General features: G+C 40.3%; 1 protein-coding gene across 1 annotated transcript in view; it reads left to right on the top strand.

Moving 5' to 3' along the window:
- The first annotated feature begins 6,318 nt into the window (after positions 1-6,318).
- GALNT3 (polypeptide N-acetylgalactosaminyltransferase 3) overlaps positions 6,319-19,711 on the top strand; it is a 50,740-nt gene continuing 37,347 nt past the window's right edge. The window contains exon 1 of the mRNA XM_058549166.1: positions 6,319-7,054. The gene's annotated coding sequence lies outside the window, so the exon portion shown is untranslated. The remainder of the gene's footprint in view (positions 7,055-19,711) is intronic.

Raw genomic sequence — 19,711 nt, 5'->3', positions numbered from 1 at the left:
GATGTTAGCCCAGGGCCAGTCTTCCTCAAGAAAAAAGGGGAGGATGGCATCAGATGTTAGCTCAGGGCTAGTCCTCCTCACAAAAAAAAAAAAAAGTCAGAAGAAAATCATTATAAATGTTTCAACAGATGAAGCCAACGATCACTAGATGATAGTGTGGTCATTACAGCACTGTTTGCAATAGCAAAATTTGGAAACAATCTTCTTGTCCAATAATAAGTGACTGATTTTCCATATAAAAAGAAACCATCCATAAATAAAAATAATGCCATTAAAAATGAATTTATTGATATGGAAAGATATGTTAAGTAGAAAACTCTGGCGATAAAACAAGACCCAAATATAAACTAGTTTTTATTTTAAAAACACGTCTCTGTCTCCCTCCATATCTACCATTCCACTCCTCCAATTTTTTCAATAAAATAGTATCTAGAAAGATATAGAGTAGAAAAAGGTCTGGTCATTAGCACTTACTCATCTTCATATGAGGAATTCTGGGTGTTTCAAAACTGGTTTCTTTTAGCTTCTCTGTGGTTCCTGATTTTTCTATAGTGAACATGAATTGCTTTACAATTAAAAAAATCATTTTACAGAAAAAGAGAGATCAGTTTAGGAAAGAGTGAGTCAAGGATACCTGGAGTACATCTCTGAGGTCAACATAATGCAGGACAGTCACCATCTCTTCCCACAAAATATCCTTTGGTGCCACTGTCAGAATTTAGAGCTAGCTAGATTGAATATGAGCCTGACTCAGCATGGCATTTCTTTTTGCTCTTATGCTAATGCTTAAAAGCTTGAAACTCTGCACTCTATTCAATCCATTTCATCAAATATTTATCGAGCACCTACTATGTGCCAAGCATTACAGATACAAGATTAGCAAGACATAGTTCTGTTGCAATTTAAGTCAATAAGTGCCTGCATTGAAATTTGTACTTCTTTGAAAGTCCCAGATGGTTGTTCTGACAATATTTTTCAGGGCAAAAAAAAATCATAAGCAATTCTCATACAAAACAACGTCCATGAAAGTCCATACTAAAAATAATCAATTCATGTTTTCACTGTTTTAACTCTTGTAATATTTTAAACACAATGTAGAATTATGCTGAATCGTTATAAAAAAATATCCACATATTTGTTGCTGTTCACTATAATACCAGCACTATTCTTCTCTTGAATCAATACTCTTTAAATTCTTTTTGTAGAAATTATTTCAATCTGTTTAGTCTTTGAGCCAAATCTCTTAATTTGACTTTGAGATCCTGACTGGAGACTCCAGTTCCCACATGAGGCAAAATTGTTTTTAAAGGCTAAATCAGGCAGTATGTTTCAAACTAAAATTGCTAAGCCCTGGGTAACCAACAATTAAACAATTCACAAGCCAAAAATGTTTAAAGTTGGGCTTGGTGAATCTCAACAATTTTACTTCTTACGTTATATATTATGATAAATTTTTATGAATTAAAATTTAAATCTAGTTACGTAATATACGTCTTCATCTTTGTTTTCCATTAATTATTATTTCTACATCCAGAAGGTTTGTTTTTTCTTTTTGTTTGCATGAATATTCTCTTATCATGGAATTTACATGAATCAGAGTGTAAAGGAACATGGAGATCATCTTGTACCACTATTTTATTTTGTGGAAGAGAAAATTTAAGCCCAGAAGTAAAGTAACTTGCAGGAGTATAAGTTGCTTTGCATAGAGCCTTATGAAATATAGGTACACGATAACCGGTAGCTATTGTTTCTAGAAGGTTGTCTCTCAGATGCCTAGTCCATAACTCTTACTTGCCCCAGATTACTTCTCCATGATGTTTGGTTAACCCATTCTTTGGATGTGTACTCTGCTCAAGACACTATGCATACTGGTTTTTTCATGGTATTTAATAGATCGATATATTCAGTTAACAAATATTTATTGAGCACCTACTAAGTGCCAGATACTGGTCTTGGCATTAATCTAAATGTAAATGGAAATAATTAAACAGTGAGTATTATTTTAAACCCATATAAATGAGCACTTTGTGGCTAGTCCTGTGTGTGTGTGTGTGTGTGTGTGTGTGTGTGTGTATGGAGAGAGACAAAGAGAGAGATGTTTGTCTCTTTTCTTTCCTGTGTAAAATCTGCTCAATTTTCTCTTTAATTGCTATTATATGCTAAATATGTACTATTAAAATAGGCTTGTTGCTGAGAAGAATGTCTACACTAAGGATCCTAGGCTTTATTTTCTGATGAAATGCTAATTTTCCCTTTATAAACCAAATTCTTTATTTCATAATTTTGAATAGGATGATACTTTCAAAAACTCTTCATCTTATTAGATTTAGGGCATTAAACGTTTCAGCATAGTAATATTTTTTTCTGGGCCTGCAACATTTTAATTTTATTGTTAAGTAAAAAAACTTTCATTAATTTTAAGCTTCACTTTCAGAATGAAATGAAATAGTTCATGTAATGCTGGTAGGTATGCCAGACCCAGAAATACTACTTTCCTTGTTTAAATTATCTGTCTCCATTGTAAAACTGACAGTCAATTTTTAGTATCTCCTGATTTTACATTTTTTCCTGCTCTTTTTTCACTCCTCATGAAGCATTTTGGTCTTATTTGCTTGCTCTGTCTTTTTATAGGTCTGCCCTAGCTTCTCTTTTCAGTTATTATTTGACATTACCAGTCTTGCTGTCAATGCATCTCACTCTTTGGATTCCAGATTGCTATTCTATATCCATCTGTTCTGTCCTGCTCTGTCAGTGAAAATTGTTGCTCTTTGCTTGATGGGACATCAAAACTCTGATAGTCTTTGGCTCTTGCCTGATTCAGGGATGGGTGGTGCAAGGCATGATATATAGACTTTTGGTTATACATTTAAGATTTCTCCAAATTTCCCGAAGACTAACACTCTAATCTCTGTTTAGAGGCAAACAGCAAAGAAAGTTGCAGAACCTCAAATAAAATAAATAAATAAATAAATAAATAAATAAATAAATAAATAAATAAATAAATAAATAAAGGAGAGAATTAGGGTAGTTAGTGTTTTCAGCTGTGGACCCTAGGACACATATTATCAAGTTAGTATGGTAATATATATGAGTAGCTCCTGAATTTTTCGGGGTGGGAGAAAGGGAGAGCTTAAAAATTGCTTGTAGGTACTGATATTAAAATGTCACAAACACACAAAGATTCTGTGATGCTTTCAAAATTACCATAATATACAAAAAAACCAAACAACTAAAGTTTTAAATCCACTTCATAGGTGTGGTATAAAATAGTACTGTGGATGCTCAAACCAATGTCAGACTAGCCAAGTTCTAAAGCTACACCTGTTGATACTGTACTAACCAGTATTTCCACACCTTAATTTTAGGTCATGCGTAACACTAATATATAAATAAATAGGAACCATAACAGTACATGTCAAAACGCAAGAGGAAGGCCACAGCTAAACTTTACAGGAAAACCTGCCACCATGTAATTAAACATGGCACTAAAACATTTTCAGCTATTTTTCTATTCATATTTCTGTGTACACTGAAGATAGAGACAAATAAATGAACGAGTTCATAGGAAGGTATAAAGGTCATTTTAAGTCCTGGTTTCGGGTGTGTCAATGTTTGTCATAGCAGAAGGAAGGATGAAACAGAAAGTTGTAAATATCATAACAGGAAAAAAAATACTACTTAAAAATTTTTTTCTCTTAAAAACAACGGCAAAAACTACCATCTCCCTATAGTCTGCGTTTTCACCTTCCGAATAGATGTTGAGCTTGTAAGCAAACCTACAGTAGAAGCAAGCCCTCTCCAGGAAACCAGTGTCTTCCAAACAAGGACAGCGGGGTTCTTTCTATTGTCTCTGCTTTCCCTCTCATCGGGGAATTGGTTTGCCTTTCGACAGCAACCCAGGAAGGGATGGTGCGCCCCAAATTAGCAAGGCTCTGCCAAATACCAGAGGCTCTTCTTTGGAAGAGGGAGGCTCCTCCTTTGGACGTGAGGCGCCCCTACCAGAACGCGCGCTTACAGAAACGGAAACCACTAGCCGCGCTGAAGTGAGTCAAGTGATGAAATCAGACTACATGGGAAGGAAGCTCGCCCAATTGCTCACGAACCTAACTGGTGACAGAAGCTGCTGAACCCTGCTCGAGGAAACTGTACGAGCCAACAGTTGCAGCCGTCATGAGGTGGTCCTCGGAGGCACTGGGCCCCCCAGTCTCCGGGCAACGCACCCCTTCGTTTTGGCGAACCGGAGAGTAAGGGAAGTGTGGGAGGGAAGTCTAGACCTTCTGGTTCCCCAAAGACCCAGATTGTGTTCCGGTTCCAAGGTGACGACTGCCACCAGGTCAGTGCAGGACTCGTCAAATGTAGACGGGCTGAGGCACGCCTCGCGCGGAGAACCAGCCTCGCCGACCGCGGAGAGAGAAGCGGCGCGGCGGCCGCGCTGGGCCCGGACGGCGCCCCCGCCCGCGCGCGGTCCTCGGTCCTCACCTGGAGCGCTCAGGTAGGGCTTGGGCGGGGCAGGCGGCTAGCGCGCAGGCGCGGGACGAGAGCCTCGCCCCTGCCGACGTCGCAGGCTGGAGCTCACCTGGGAGACTCCGGGAGGAAGCGGAGCCTCGGTTCGGCCTCTCCTGGCAACGCAGGAAGCCCAGCGGGAAGGCAGGAGGCGGTGGCGGAGGAGGAGCTGGACTGAGCGGCAACTGTAGCGACAGCAACCGGGGCCGCCGCCGCCGCCGCCGCCACCTGCACCTGGCGCCCGGCCCACGTCCAGCGCCGCCCGGCCGCGGCTTCCCGCCGTCCCGCCAGGTAAGCCGGGGGCGGCGGCCGGCAGCCCCTGGGCAGCGTCAGAGGGGGTGGCGGGACGGACGCGGAGGTTCACGTGGTGGCGAGAGGGGTACGGGCCGGGTGGCTGGTTAGATGGTCTCGAGGGCAGTGTTTCGGTTGCCCCTCGGGAGAGGCCGAAGGGGGCGCCCGAGGCCGGGGCAGGGGGAGCCCCAGGGGAGCCCTGTCGCCCGCGCTGGCCCCTGTCAGTCTCTGTAGGGAGGCTCCAGAAGAGGAGGACCGGGCTGAAGTCCTGGTGGCCCCGAGCGTGTCCCTGGGCGGGTTGCACAGGGGGGAGTCGGAGGGGGCTGGGCCGGGCGCGAGGCGGCCGCGATTCCACTGGGGCTAACAGGTTGCCGGTGTCCTCCCGTCCCTGTGCCCCAGGGCCCAGCCCGCCACGGGACAGGGCATGGCTTTGCCGGGCAACTTTCCCAGCCGGACCCCAGACAGTCCCGGGCTGGAAACTGCGGCCGCCCGAGCCATTTAAATGGTTTCCGAGCGGTTTGGAAAGCGCTCTGTGGTCGGGACGCGGACATCCCTCTTTCTCTCTCTCTCTCTTTCGTCTCTCCACTTTTCCGGGGGCGCTCCCTAAGCCAGAGCTGCGCCCACTTTCCGGTTTAATCTAAAAGAGTTATTTTTTTCGTGGCAGGAGGAAATCCAACTGCCACTCACCAACCGCACACCTTCTCGTTAGAGGACCTGTTGACTTAACGACCTGTATATCGCGGCTATGGTTTGCCTGTGGCATATGACTCAAGGGTTCAAAAAATCTTTGTTTCAGGATCCTGCCACGTCTGAACCTGGGTGTGCCAGGCCCAAATTCCTTTCCTTGCCTAATTAAGCCCTTCTGAAGCCTAAGAATTGAGGGCGAAACTGGTGCTTACCTTGGACTTTTATTTCCTTCCCTCTCAAAACTCATCAAACTACTTCTCTTCAAACCCATCAAACAACTATTTCTGTTTTTAGAACCCCATGGAGTTATCAATTTTTCTAATTTTTATAAAATGTTATTAAGCTACCATAATTTGCTATAGAAGTTATAGTACATAGTGACATTTAGACTCAAATTCTGTCGTTAAAAATCAGAAAGTTGCTGCATTTTAATTTGAGAATTTTTGGTTGTGGGAAAGTCTGTTGCTTCCTTTACTGTATAAATTTTTCTTTGAGTTTGTGACTAAAATACGTGAGGTTAAAGTCATACCGTACATACCATACAATTAGATTTCTTTAAATTTGACTTTTAATATCTGAAGTTTAGCGTACATACTAGTTTAAACATTCTGAACGATTTATTTGTACCAATCATCTTTCTTTTTATATTCCTTTAACTAGCATTTTCACATAGAAATTTCTAATAATGGCAATTCCGCTGCCTAGATTTGTTTAGTTCTTTTAAAAATATATTTTAAATTGCACACTTAACATAAAATGCCTTAGGCAACACATATAGTTAAAAAAAAAGTGCAATTAAAGCTAAAAAATCAACCACAGCATAACAGGACATAATTATTAATGCTTTCTTCTTTAATCAGTGATTTCTGCTTTTCTTAAAAGAGCCTCACCTGCCCTATTAATCGTGTCTCCATATAGAGAAATAAATATGCTAAATACTATTTAAAAAGTAGATGTAGATGTTGCTCCCTGAGTTTAGAGTATTAATTAAATCTTCATTGATTATTGGGCCAGTTGTTATTAGACTATCTTGACTCTTAACTTGAGGGAGAAATGTAACATGTTTGCATTAGATAGAGTAACAGTGTGCCTCAGTTAGTTTCCTGTAAAATGGGAAAAACAGTACTTCCCTGGATTAAGATAATGAGAGCTTACATCAGGAGTCTTCTCTAGCCCTAGCATTCTCAGGCTCCCCTTCTCAGTTTGGATATCCAGTCAATCCATCAAGTTTGTGATAAACCAAAGCTGAGAGATTTCACCCAGCAAGTTAGTGGTAGACATGGCATTATTATTCCAGTGCTTGACTCAAGGCTCATGTTATCTTTACTTTTCACCACCTACATTCTCATCATAAGATGTTTATCTTTTTGTCTTTCATAGAGTTTGTAAGGCCTTTGTAATTACAAAATAGTCAATTGTTCTTTGTCCAGCTCTGATTTACCCTTATTTCTACTTGTCCAGATGATGCCTGACCCAAGGGAGACTGAGTGAGCCCATCATGCTTTTCCTCTCACTGTGGATCACATGAGTACTGAAGATGCCATGTGGACTGAGAATTTTTAATCCTTTCTTGGTATTTCAGAGCCACAGTTAATTTTTTGAGTCAACATGGACAACATAATTTAGTTTTCTGATCTTTTATTGTGTTGGCTTAAAATATATTTTATGAGGCAGCAACCCAGAGTCATCCCTCCATTTGCAACACTCTAGATTTTTGGTTGGCAAGCATACTTCTTCAACATCAGTGTTTTTTAAACTTTTTTTGGACTGCAATCCTCAGTAAGAAATGCATTCTATGCCTCAACGCAGTACATTCTAGTGTGTGTGTGTGTGTATACATGAAACAAGGTTCACAAAACAATATTTAACCTTACAATGTGGATGTTGTCTATTATTTTATTTAAAAAAATATTGGTCTCAACACACTGGATTGATTTTATGACCAAATGAGCTGGAACCTACAAGTGAAAATAGCAGTATCCTATTGAATTTACATTTTTAAGGCTGATTTTTCTACCAGTTTACTGTGTCATACACAGACACACACACACAGGCATTCCTAAGAAAGAAAATCAAACTGTACATTTTTTAATATATAAAATTATACTGTAATCCTTATTAAACATTTATTGGAGGGCCTGAGACTTTAGGACCTGGTGCTAGACTAAATCTTTCAAACATTAGGAACTGCAGGAAACCTCATTGTACATTATTGTGTTTTAAATGGGTTCTGAGCATATTGAAGTATGTTTGAAGACCGGAAAGACTGGAAAGTTTTTTCTGAGGGGATTTTAATGGTAATAATTATCAAGTGAAAGTTTGGGAGAGAAAAATAATTCTGTTTAGCTATATTCTAAATTCTAAAGTTTATGGTTGAGTTATAGTGCTGGGTGGAGTCTGAAAAAAATGATTAGAGTAAATATAGGCCAGTTGATTGTTTGGTTTGTAGTCTGTTAATATTTTTTCTTTTTGAGGAAGATCAGCCCTGAGCTAACATCCATGCCAATCCTCTTTTTGCTGAGGAATACCGGCCCTGAGCTAACATCTATTGCCCGTCCTCCTCCTCTTTTTTCCCTTTTTCTCCCCAAAGCCACAGTAGATAGTTGTATATCATAGTTGTACGTCCTTCTAGTTGCTGTATGTGGGATGCTGTCCAGCATGGCCGGACAAGCAGTGCGTTGGTGTACGCCTGGGATCTGAACCCGGGCCACCAGTAGCGGAGCGGGCGCACTTAACCGCTAAGCCAGGGGGCCGGCTGCTGTAGTCTGTTAATATTTTATATTTTATTTTTTTACTATGAAACAGATATAAGAGATGAATTGTATGAATCATACTCCTTTCCCCCAAAAATGACTAGATTGGGAGATTGAGAGATTAGATTAGAACCCTAAATGACCTGTAGGGATATAGGTTTGGAAGCTCTGACTGGCTGATTAAACCTTCCATAGAAGCTTTTTTTTTTTTTTTTAATTTTATTTATTTATTTTTTTCCCCCAAAGCCCCAGTAGATAGTTGTATGTCATAGCTGCACATCCTTCTAGTTGCTGTATGTGGGACACGGCCTCAGCATGGCCGGAGAAGCGGTGCGTCGGTTCGCGCCCGGGATCCGAACCAGGGCCGCCAGCAGCGGAGCGCGTTCACCTAACTGCTAAGCCATGGGGCCGGCCCCAGAAGCTTTTAATTTTAACCTGCCTTCACATTCCTGGTGGAGAGAATTTTTCTCCAAAAAAAAAAAAAAAAATTAATGTATTTAATATTTTGGAAATGATCAATGCCCAAGTTGTCTTCAGACACATTCAGTTCTCTGGTCCATAAAGTGTAAAATACATTTGGTATAACAGGATCTTTTATTGTTATAAAATCTGATTGAGAAGGAATTATTTTCAATCACCTATCTAATTACGCATATAGTTAGTATCAGAATAATTGGTTTTATATAATTTGGGTAATTTTAACACAATTAATGTACTGCCAATAGCAACATTGAATTCAAATCAATGGCAGCTATGGCAAGAGAACACAGTGCATTTACTTATGGCAAAGCAAAGACAAGTAGGATTCTGAATTCTAGGTCATCAGCGACTATTGACAATTAGATGAAATCTCTTTGAGTCATTCTCTGAGCTGGCCTTATATTTTTGGCACTAAATAGAAAGTATTTCCCTGAGTACACCTTTTCCCTATAATTGTTTTGGTTTCAAACTGTCCAAACTAGTTTGCTCATCTATCTTGTTGCCTGCTGGACATCTTTCAGATGCCATAATTACCTGAGATTGTATGTGTGTAAACCAGAACCTTCATGCCATCAAAACAAAACAGAGCATGTTTCACTTCCTGTATTCTATTTAAAACATTAGTACATTTACCATTTCTTAGCCACAATTCCAAAACCAAAAAAATCTCTGAAAACCAAAAATTTTTTTTTGGTAACTCATTTGTCAGCAAAACTTGAACCCATTTACTGCAAAACCTGAGTGAATTATCAGGAAGCTTTTTATCATCTATCCCACTTGGTGGGATGTGTCTTGCTGCAGAAATAGTACTGTGTTTGATTACATGGTACTGTCCCAGGCCCTGCTGAGGGTGCACTGTTATATTGGGTATGTAAACCATGTCACCTTTCTAACATCCAAAATATCCTGAATTTTGAAACACATCTGTCTCCAGGGATTTTGGAGAATGGGTTATGAATCTGTACCACTATCCAAGTGTCAGAAACCCAGAGGTCGTTTTTTACTCTCTTTTCTTAGTCTCCACAACTATCAGATTACTGAATCTCCTTAACGTTTTCCACCTTTTTTTTTTTTTTTCACAAATTCCTCCCCAACTTCTACTGCCCTAGTTCAGGGTCTCATCCACTCTTGACTGAGGTACCATAGCCTGATATCTCAGTGGCTGGTGTCATGCTCACATCCATCATCAGCAGAATCCCAGAGGTGATCTCTTTAAAAATGTAGACCTGAACTTCTCTCTCCTCTGCTTAAAATCTTTTAATAACTTTCCATAGCTCCCAGGATAGGACCCATGGCCCTTAAAATGGTTCCACAGAATCTAACCCTTGGTTGACTATGGATTTATACTCTAAACTAAAATTTTATATTCCAGCAAAAGATTTCATTGTTTTTTCACCCGTATACTTTTCTTTTGTTACTCCCACTGCTGAGAGTACCTTCCCTTTTATATTTAGCTCTATAACTCTTACTGGTTCTTAAGACTCAGCTGAGGTCTTGCCTGTTTTAGGAAACTGCACCCCCCACCCACACCTCCACATACACGTGAGCTGGATGAGGTGTCCTACGCATGCTTCTATCATGTGCTTTACTTATGTGATATAACAGAGTCTGCTTTTGCACCTTTGTACACACACACACACACCACTTTTAGATTTTTTGCAAAGCATGTAAAATTTCTTTTTCCTCTATCCTTATTGTGGAGTAAGAATATTGGAGTAAAAGTGGCACAGGAAGGGGACAGACATTCGCAGGTGGTATATTCGTTTTTTTTTTATGGGCAGCAACCACAGAAATTGGGGAGTAGGAAACTTGTTTTACTTGATTAGTCTATTTAATTTCAATTGCTGTTATTTCCGTCTCATTCTTTTGAATTCCAAGTTATTTTTGTGCCTTTTGATTCTGTTCCAAGATCTGAGTTTTACCATTTAGAAGTGAAAAGTTGACTTTGTGATTGAAAGGTCTTGCAGCTTTTGTTTCTAAATACTTTACAGTTGAGTACATTGCTTATTGGTAAGGAGTTTAGGGGGGCAGCTTTTACTTAAAGAATATAATTATATTAGACTAGACAAAAAAAAAAAGGGCCAAAGATTCCTAGGAGTCTTCCTTCTCTAAATTCTGTCAGTTTTACCTCTTAAATAAATATTTCTCAAATCCATCTACTTTTTTCCATTTCCGATCACTACCATTGTCTCTTACCTGGACTTTTGCAATGGCCTCCCTATTTGTCTATCTGAATTCTTTCTGGCTTCTTTCTAGTTGGTTCTCCACGCTGCACCCAGAGTGATCTTTTCAAAACATTTGGTCTTGTTACCTCCTGCTTAAAGCCCTTCGTTGCATTAGGATAAGGCAGACTCCTTAATATGGCCCGAAGGCCTGGCATGATTTAGCTCCTGCCCAGCACACACCTCTCTCATCATTACTCTCTGCTCTAGCTCTACTGGCCTTTTTTTATTGCCGTGTTCCTCTCGCCTCCAGGTCTTTGCAAGTGTCAGTCTCCTTGCCTGGAACCTCTTTCCTCTTCTTTTGGTCTATTTAGCTAAAACTCATCCTTCAGATTCCCATTTGAGCTCCCTCCTTTTCAGCACTTACTATAACTGGAATTTTTCACCAGTCTGTTTTTTGCTTTTTCATCTAACCATGGGTTAAGGTGAAGACTGTAGCCTAAAGAAATAAAATCCTACTTATTATCTGTGATTATTAACTTTTGAAAACTTAAAAGTTTCTCACAAAGGGAGCAGACTTTAATATGTCGCTCATATTTTAAAAATTAGATTTTAGTTGTTAATAACTTTATATTTTTATCAAGTAACAGTAGTTAATATTTATTGTCATAATAAGTGTTAGTCCTTCTTTACTATTTTACTATTGAGCACTTATGTGCCAGGCATATTTTAAGCAATGTACATGAATGAATCATTTAATCTTCATAGCAACCCTATGAGGTGCGTACTATTTTTCTCCCTATTTTAGAGATAGAAAACTTGAGAGATTAAGTAATTTGCCTCTATCTACAAGGCCAGTGAAATGTCAGAGCCAAGATTCAAATCCAAGCAGTCTGATTCCAAATCCTGCACTTCTATCCTCCTTGCATGCAAATAAAATTAAATATGATTATTAAACGGCTTACAACAGCAACAGCAAAAGAAATCCAGTCAGCTGTTATCTCCCTTAGTCCTGTGCCTTTCACCTGTTTGAGATGTTTCTTCCAGTGTTTACCTTTTGAAATAATATGCTTATACTGCTATTTCTTTTTTTTTTTATAATTTTTATTTATTTATTTTTCCCCCCAAAGCCCCAGTAGATAGTTGTATGTCATAGCTGCACATCCTTCTAGTTGCTGTATGTGGGACGCGGCCTCAGCATGGCCGGAGAAGCAGTGCATCGGTGCGCACCCGGGATCCGAACCTGGGCCGCCAGCAGCGGAGCGCACACATGCACACACTTAACCGCTAAGCCACAGGGCCGGCCCAATATACTGCTATTTCTTAATGTATCGATATTGGACATTACCTACTGACTTCCCAGTGTGGTAGATAAATATTTAGTTCTTTCACATAAATACCCTCAGCTCTCTCTTGCTCAACCTCCCAATATGATTCTTACATTCTTTTGTTTGCCTTTTAGTATTTATTTATTATGATTATGCAAACACTGTTCACTACTGAGCCAACTCAGTATATTATGTGTATGTGTGGTTCCTTGCTTGCAGAATTTTTTAAATCTTGGAGTTAATAATGAACTCTCTTTTTAAAAAAAAATTGCTTAGTTTTTCCACTTATCAATTTCTATTTCTATGTGCTCCAACATCTTCTCAGTAAGATTTTTCCACATAATCAGACCTATCAGATTTATTGGTCCCTTCCTGGAGCCATCTGTTGTCTTGTTCCAATTTGGACTATTGCTTTCTAAGCCTGTTCCATAGCAGTTGTTTGGGATTTTTCTTTGCTGACATTTCTGAAGGAGTTCGTATTTCTTAGATACTATGACTTTTGTTGTTTATTTACTCCCTCATTTGGATGGAACACACTCCGCGGTTGCTTCCTAAGAACTGATGGATGGAATTAAGAAATTTTAGATATTTCCTGTCAGACAACCTTTATTCTACCTTCACATTTTCTTTTCTGATTGAGTATTACTTTTTTTAGTAGTTACTTTATTCACATGGTCCAAAATTTTAAAAAACTAAGATGGGGTATATGCTAAGTCTTCCTTTCACTGTTGCCCTCTGACACCCAGTTTTCCTCTCTGGAGGCAACCAGTGCTATCTTTTTTAATATAAAAACAAAATGTGTGTATTTTCCCTCTTTTTGACATGCAAATAAATCTTGCTGTTTTTTTTTTTATTTAACTATATGGTGAAGATAACTTTATATCAGCATATAAAGTTGCTTCTTTGTTTTTAACTCTGCATAATATTCCATCATATGACTCTATCGTAATTTATTTATCTAGTTCCCTCTTGGTAGAGTTGTAGGTTGTTTCAGCCTTTTGATATAAAAACAGTGTTTTAATGTGTAAGTTACAAGTTTCACTTCACTTGTGTACCAGCACATCTCTGGGATAAATTTCTAGAAGTTATCCTCACACCTGATTGATATATTGACGGAGACTGGAATAGTGTGAGACCTTGCAGTTTGATAATTCTGAGTCAAACGGCATAGAGGTCAAAAAGAACACCTGGTCGTAAATATCTGATGGCAAAGGAGGCCCTTCTGGACGATAGTTAATAGTGCAGAGAGGGTTTCTCATGCAAATTATTTTCCTTGAACTTTTTGACCTTGACCTTTATTTTTTCAGATATGGCCCATCTTTTTGAACTGAATAAAACTTGTTTCTATTGTTACCTCAAAATCCTTCTTATATTTTTTACCCTCTATCCTCACCTCCTTTGGAATATTTGTGGCCTCTGGCCCATTGTTTTAGCTCAGGTCTACCTCTGCAGATAATCCAGAACAGAGAGCACCTCATTAGCTGGTCTTTTTCTACAAGTTAAGAACCCATCCTTAATACACTTCACAATTTAACAATCTACCCAGCCTTCACATTGATTCATTTGCTGAGTTCAGCTAACTCTACCTCCTAAATCTCCTCCCAAGCCTCCACACCCCTTCTATTCATCTCTTGCCTGGATTACTCTTAATAGTCTCCTAATCGCCTGCAGCCTCTTCTTTGCTCCCCTCCCCCCAAAAAATCCATATTCAGCACAGCTTCAAGAATCATCATTCCAAGTTTCAGTTCTGATTAGGTCATCATTCTGCTTAAAATCCTTCAGGGCCTCTCCCCTTTGCCTAAAGAATTAAGTACAAATCCTGCAGAATTAGGTACCCCTCCTTCCCCTATGTGGAGACTGGCATTTAGCATAGGTCTCAGAGGCCTCACTGTGTGGTAATTGTCCACGTATGGTCCCTGAGGAAAATTACCCTGCTTGAGGTCAACTGTTCAAAGAAGAATTAAAGGTTAGGCTGACACTGGTTTATTTCCAACTGAAACTTATACGGTCCTCCCTCAGTATTCTCAGGGGATTGGTTCCAGGACCCCCCATGGATACCAAAATCCGTGGATGCTCAAGTGCCTTATATAAAATGGTGTAGTATTTGCATATAACCTACACACATCCTCTCGTATACTTTAAATCATCTCTAGATTACTTGTAATGCCTAACACAATATAAATGGCATGTAAGTAGTTATACCATATTGTTTAGAGAATAATGACAAGGAAAAAAAAGTCTGTACATATTCAGTACAGATGCAACCATTGCAGGCCTTGTAATTCGCAGTTGGTTGAATCCATGGATGCAGAACCCGGGGATACAGAGGGCTGCCTGTGTATTAAAAGGTTTTTTTCATACATTAACCATGAGGAGCGGGTAATGCAGGAATGTCAGATGGTAACTAGGTAAGTGGAGGGATACCGTGTGCCTCAAATTAGGCAAATATATAGCCTAATCTTAAAGGCAGATATTGCTTTTATGTGTAATCTTTAAAAATTGATGTTATGGATTTGTGAAGAATTTATTTTGTACTTTCACATCTGGAGATGTAGCAACTAATGGGGAAGGGATAAGTACAGGGAAATATATAAATGTTGAGATTGAAGTCTTTTTGAATTTATACACCAGGGGTTGGCAAACTACAGCCCTTGGGCCAGATTCAGACCACTACCTATTTTTGGAAACAAAATTTTATTGGAATGCAGCTATATCCATTCATTTATGTATTGTTTATGGCTGCTTTTGCACCACAAAAATAGAGTTGAGTAGTTGCAAGAGACCATATGGCCCACAAAGCAAAAAATATTTACTATTTGGCCCTTTTCAGAAAGTTTGCTGATACTTTCTTTGGACAGTAATGGAAGTTGAGAGGTGGAGGATGAGTATTACTAAAAGATTGTGGATAAACCTGTAGAAAGGTGAGTGCAAAGGGATAGCAATTAAGCAAACAACCTTACTCCCTTGCTCCCTGCCCCCCATCCCTTAATATTCTGGGCTTCAAAGGGAGAATGAGTGGACAGAAATTGTCTACTATTTGTGAGTTTTGAACTCCTTTAAAAAAGAATGTTTGACTGGACTTATTGTGTGCAACCTGCACACCCATCCTCCAACTGTATTCTATGACAAGATCCAGTAGACACTCCCTTCACTAAGGTATTGAGAAAAACATTAGTGAGGGAAGCCCCTGCATTAGTGAAAAAAATCTGTGGTTACTCTCCTTTGTAGGCCATTGATATTGGCTCCCTGTTTTCAGAGGAGATGATGGGATCCCATAGTATCAGAAGCCAAGTGGCAGCACTTCACCACCAAGGACAAAGTAGGTACATTTACAGTAATGGAAAGAAGGGACATAGGTGTAATCAGAAGGCATTGGCCTACAAATGGTTTTGGTACCAAAGGTGATGTGTTTGGTAGACTTCTAGTGGTAGTTAATGAATGAAATAGATGGGCAGTACTACAGTATCACTTTGTGTATATACCAGGAAAAACCCTGGATCTGGTAGCAAAAAAGTTGACTTGAGTTGCTTCAGTTGAGAGTCACAACCTCTTACCCAGTTTCCAAACCTAAGTCGGTTCACAAGCCCAGAGCCCTTGGAATAAAGTGGAGGCTTGGTCCCCTTGAGGAAGAAAGCCTCACCATTGCCTCAGATATACAACATATGTCTTCCCCTAATGCCTTCTTCAAAGGGACCTATAGCCATTTGTTAGAGAGACTGTACGTTGGGGAAAAGGTAGTACTCAGACCTTTCATACTAATTCCTGGGACTCAAGGAATGAGTCCACCCATTGTGGCCCACCAGTCAAAATGGTGGCTTACAGTGATCAGGTAATAGATGGAGTCTTAGCTCAAGTCTGACTCACAGTGGGCCCAGGTGGTCAGCAGATCCACCCTGTGTTTATTTCCCCAGTTCCTTAATGTATAAGTGAAGTAGACATACTGGGTAACTGGCAGAATCCTTATATTGGCTCTCTAAATCATGGATTAAGGACCTTTGTGATAGGAGAGCTAAGTGGAAGACCTTAGAACTTCTCTTCCCTTCTAAGATAGTGAATCAGAAGTAATACCATATCCCTGAGAGAATTGTTGAGATTAATGCCACCATCAAAGATTTGAAATAAGACTTGTAATATCTATCACATCTCCATATAACTCACTTATTTGGCCTGTGCAGAAGTTGAGTGGATCTTAGAGAATGACTGGACTATCATAAACTTAATCACTGGGTGATTCCAAATGTAGCTGCTGACTGAGATGTAATATCTTTGCTTGATCAAATCAACACAGCCCTGGCATTTGGTATGCAGCTGTTAACTTGGTTAATTGCTTTTTCTTCCTACCAATTTACAAGGACCACCAAAAGCAATTTGCTATGATCTAGCAGTGCCAACATTATATCTTCACAGTCTTGCTTCAGAGCCAGGTCAGTTCTCCTGTCTTAGAAATCTTAATCATCACAACATTCCACAAAACATCACATTGGTCCTCTTCATTGATAATATTATGTTGGTTGTATCTGATGAGCAGAAAGTAGCAAATACTTTAGACGTCTTAGTAAAGCATATGAGAACCCAGAAGGTAATAAATCAGCCCCACAAAAATGCAGGGACATGTCTGGGCATTCAGTGGTCACTGTGACCAAGAGGCCTCTTTGGATTTTGGAGGCAGCATATACCAGCATATGTTTGAATATATGCTCCTTCAGCCTATCTACAGAGTAACCCGTAAGGCTGCTAGTCTTGAATGACGTTCAGAGCAACAGAAGGCTGTGCAACAAGTCCAGGATACTGTGCATGCTGTGCTACCACTTCAGCTTTATGATGTAGCAGATCCAATGATTCTCTAAGTGTCTGTAGCAAATAGGGATGCTTTATGGAGCCTCTGGCAAGCACCAATGGCAGAATCATAGTGCAGACCACTGGGATTTTGAAGTAAATGTATGCCTTCTTCAGATAACTACTCACCCTTCGATAGATAGCTTTTGGCTTGCTACTAGGTAGATACTGAATGCATGACCATGGAATGTCAGGTTACCATGTGGACTGGGCTTCCAAGATTAACTGGGTGTTGTGTGACCTACCTAGTTGTAAGGTTGGCCATGCACAGCAGCAATCTATCATCAAGTGGAAATGGTATGTAAGAGATAGAGCTTGGGCAGATCTGGAAAGTACAAGTAAGTTACATGAGCAAGTGACTCACATTCTTTTGATACCAACTCCTGTTGTATTGCCTCCTCTCCTTCAACCCATCCCTTTGGCCTCTTGGGGATTTTCTTAGTCTAGTTGATGGAAGAAGAAAAACCTGAAGCCTGGTTTACAGATGAGTCTGCAGGATATGCTGGTACCACCCAAGAGTGGTCAGTTGCAGCACTACAGTTCCACACATGAATAATCATGAAGGACAGTGGAGAAAGAAAATTCTCCCAGAAGGCAGAATTTTGAACAGTAGATATGGTTGTCTACTATGTCTGGAATGAGAGATGGCCAGAAGTACAGATCTATAATGGTTCATGGGCAGTTGCTAAAGGTTTGATTATATGGTCCAGGACTTGGAAGGAACAGGATTGAAAGATTGATGACAAGGAAGTTTGAGGAAGAAGTATGAGGATGGACTTTTAAAAAAGGGGAAACCCTGAAGAAATTCGTTTCCCATCTGAATGCCCACCATAAGACATCTATTGCTCTTAATGATTGGGTGGACAAAATGGTACACTCTGTAGATGTCAGTCAGCCTCTCTTCTCAGCCACCCCAGTGCTTGTTCAGTGGGCCCATCAACAGTAGCCATGGAAGCTGTGTATGCATGGGCTAAGCAACGTGGACTTTCTTTTTCTAAAGTTGACCTGGCTAGCCCTACTGCTGAGTTTCTAATCTGCAGAAACCAACATTGAGTGCCTAGGGGCACCAACCAGCCACTGGGTGACAGATTGATTATATTTGACTTGTATTATCATCGAGGGAGCAGAGATTTGTCCTTATAAAAGATAAATATTCTGGATATGGATTTGCCCTTCCTACTAGCACCAACATCTGTGTGCTCACAGAATGCCTGAGGACAGGGTAAATACGGAGTGGGTAGTGGAAGATGGAAGCCATGGGTATCAATTTTGGCCTTATGGCCAATTAGATAAATAAGGATTATAGTGGCTTTGCACATTTTCTCTTTGTTTTTATATGTGTGTGTTTCTTTGTATATGCTAACAATTTTCTTCTCTCCTAATTTTCTTTAAAAAAATATTACATAGAAGTTGTTAGAGATTAAGTTTATAATTTAGTCTTTAGGTAACAGAACATTAGGTGGGACTGACAGAATTTGAGAAGTAATTCACGTAGTCACAACAATGTAGACAATAGCTGTCGGCACTCTGGGTCTCCTCATTTTGAGGTCTGTTCTTCACTTGTGAGAAGGATGCTTGCATCTTGTTAGGTGGAATATAGAATTGTATTGTTGTTGAACAGAGGTTCAAATGTGTGGGAAAGTGGGCATACGGAAGCTGAATAGTCAAAAGGGTAGACTATGCTGCTTATCAATTTATTGTCTCTCAGTTCCAAATTGATTCTATCTGCCTGCTCCGTAACAATAGAGATGGGCCCAGTAAATATTTCTCCTTTGCTGGCTGGCGTGATGTTAAGCCTTGTCTGTAGAGGGCACTGAAGGGATGCTAAAGATGGATAGGGCTTCTTTTCCTGGTTTTAGGGTGGCTCACTGGCCAACCTCTTGCCGGGCATGCTTCTTTTCTACTCAGCACCCAGATGGTTTTCTCCAGTACTAGGCATGGCACAGCTTTCTCTAGAGTTGGCACCCCACTGCACTTTCTCCAGAGCTTGACTTGGGCAGCAGTAGTATATCCTGCAGCCACAGACATCATAGACCTATTCCCCAGCCCAGGTCACTGCTCCCCACACTCTCTGTTTAGCTCTGCACATGCGCACACTGGGAACCCCTCAAGACTGGGTATCTGGGGAACCTGCTGCCCAACTTTTATCCCAGGCTCCAGCCTGGAGCCATATTAGCCCAAGCTGCAAATGAAAGTGCGCTAGAATCCTGCAGAGGACAGCTTCTCGACTCCAGGTTCCATCAGCACCCAGCAGCCAGCAGTTTTCTTCAGCACCAAGCAAGTTCCAGGATTCAACACCTCCTTTGAATGGCTTCTTCCTGGACTCCAGAGGGTAATACTGCCAAGTATTACCAGTGAGGCACCTCTGTGACTTTTCCACCATCAGAGAGCCAATGCTCTGCCCTCTAAGTAGACATTTCTGGATCTCAGCCCTGGTGAGGGGAGGGCTCTTCCTTGGGCCCTTATCTCAGCCTTAGGGGTGGTAGTTGCCCCTTATAGCTACTACTCCTGTATTTTTTTAGAATTCTCTTTACCTCCTCCTAGCCAATTCCCTGTTATTCCAATCCTTTCTTAATAATAGATTAAACTTTCCTTGTTTAAATCACTATGTGGTTTCTGTCTCCTTACTAATCCAAAAGCCATCAACTATGCTTACAAGGTAAATAGCTAA

The sequence above is a fragment of the Diceros bicornis genome, chromosome 10, assembly GCF_020826845.1.
Source record: "Diceros bicornis minor isolate mBicDic1 chromosome 10, mDicBic1.mat.cur, whole genome shotgun sequence".
Taxonomy (NCBI): domain Eukaryota; kingdom Metazoa; phylum Chordata; class Mammalia; order Perissodactyla; family Rhinocerotidae; genus Diceros; species Diceros bicornis.
This window is presented reverse-complemented; position numbering and strand designations above follow the sequence as displayed.